Source organism: Sapajus apella, unplaced genomic scaffold (genome assembly GCF_009761245.1).
Source record: "Sapajus apella isolate SASKATOON/1434 unplaced genomic scaffold, GSC_monkey_1.0 scaffold392, whole genome shotgun sequence".
In the NCBI taxonomy this organism is placed as follows: Eukaryota; Metazoa; Chordata; class Mammalia; order Primates; family Cebidae; genus Sapajus; species Sapajus apella.
The window spans coordinates 3,950-5,642 of record NW_022437329.1 but is presented as its reverse complement, the minus strand read 5'-3'; the positions used below and the strand labels follow the sequence as shown (position 1 = coordinate 5,642).

Sequence of the window (1,693 nt, the reverse complement as noted above, 5' to 3'; positions counted from 1 at the left end):
ACTGGAGAATCCATGTCAAGTATTCAGGATTGCACAGACTCTGATGCTAAAATCATAAAAAAATGAAAGAATCCATCCACTCTCTCTGATATGGTGGAATATAGAACGTTTTCATCATCCCCCAAAGAACAGTCATGCAATAAACTATACAGTCATTAAAGGAAGCAAGATCAATTTTAAGTGTCATTATGAGCAGATGTGTGCCCAGAATTCTTTTTTTTTTTTTTTAAGACAGGGAATACTTTATTCAAAACCCATCAAAGAAATGGACAGCTTGGGTCTGTAACAAAGCATTCATGTTTTAGAGCATAGGTCAGTAATTGTATATGAGAGCATACACTGCTACATACAAATTAACTGATCAGACCACAACTTTTCAATGTTTAAAACAGAATAAGCTTCCCTGTTAAAGCAGCAACTTTGTGACATTTTAACTTTAGTATTCCTCTCCTTCTTCTTCACCCTCTCCTTCAACAGAATCCACACTAACCTCCTCATAATCCTTCTCAAGGGCAGCCATGTCCTCACGGGCCTCAGAAAACTCTCCTTCCTCCATCCTCTCACCAACGTACCAGTGAACAAAGGCACGCTTGGCATACATCAGGTCAAACTTGTGGTCCAGGCGAGCCCAGGCCTCAGCAATGGCTGTGGTGTTGCTCAGCAGGCACACAGCTCTCTGTACCTTGGCCAGGTCTCCACCAGGCACCACAGTGGGAGGCTGGTAGTTGATGCCAACCTTGAAGCCAGTGGGACACCAATCCACAAACTGGATGGTACGCTTGGTCTTGATGGTGGCGATGGCAGCACTGACATCTTTGGGAACCACGTCACCACGGTACAACAGGCAGCAAGCCATGTATTTACCATGGCGAGGGTCACATTTCACCATCTGGTTGGCTGGCTCAAAGCAAGCATTGGTGATCTCTGCTACAGAAAGCTGTTCATGATAGGTTTTCTCAGCAGAGATGACAGGGGCATATGTGGCCAGAGGGAAGTGGATGCGGGGATAGGGCACCAGGTTGGTCTGGAATTCTGTCAGGTCAACATTCAGGGCTCCATCAAATCTCAGGGAAGCAGTGATGGAGGACACAATTTGACCTATTAATCTCTTCAGGTTAGTGTAGGTTGGGCACTCGATATGGAGGTGTCTACGACAGATATCATAGATGGCCTCATTGTCTACCATGAAGGCACAATCAGAGTGCTCCAGGGTGGTGTGGGTGGTGAGGATGGAGTTGTAGGGCTCAACTACAGCTGTGGAAACCTGGGGCGCCGGGTAGATGGAGAACTCCAGCTTGGACTTCTTGCCATAATCAACTGAGAGCCGTTCCATGAGCAGGGAGGTGAACCCAGAACCAGTTCCCCCACCAAAGCTGTGGAAAACCAAGAAGCCCTGGAGACCGGTGCACTGGTCAGCCAGTTTACGAATTCAGTCCAACACGAGGTCAATGATCTCCTTGCCGATGGTGTAGTGCCCTCGGGCATAGTTATTGGTAGCATCTTCCTTGCCTGTGATGAGCTGCTCAGGGTGGAAGAGCTGGCGGTAGGTGCCAGTTCGAACTTCATCAAGCACTGCCCGGGGCACGTGCTTGCCAGTGCCTGTCTCACTGAAGAAGGTGTTGAAGGAGTCATCTCCTCCCCCAATGGTCTTGTCACTTGGCATCTGGCCATCAGGCTGGATGCCATGTTCCAG

At 48.3% G+C, this 1,693-nt stretch overlaps 1 pseudogene across 1 annotated transcript; it reads right to left on the bottom strand.

Annotated features, from left to right (window-relative positions):
• Positions 1-213: 213 nt before the first annotated feature.
• LOC116545827 lies at positions 214-1,687 on the bottom strand (annotated as a pseudogene). Its single transcript, XR_004266467.1, has one exon. The product of XR_004266467.1 is annotated as a tubulin alpha-1A chain-like (transcript).
• Between the last annotated feature and the right edge of the window lie 6 nt (positions 1,688-1,693).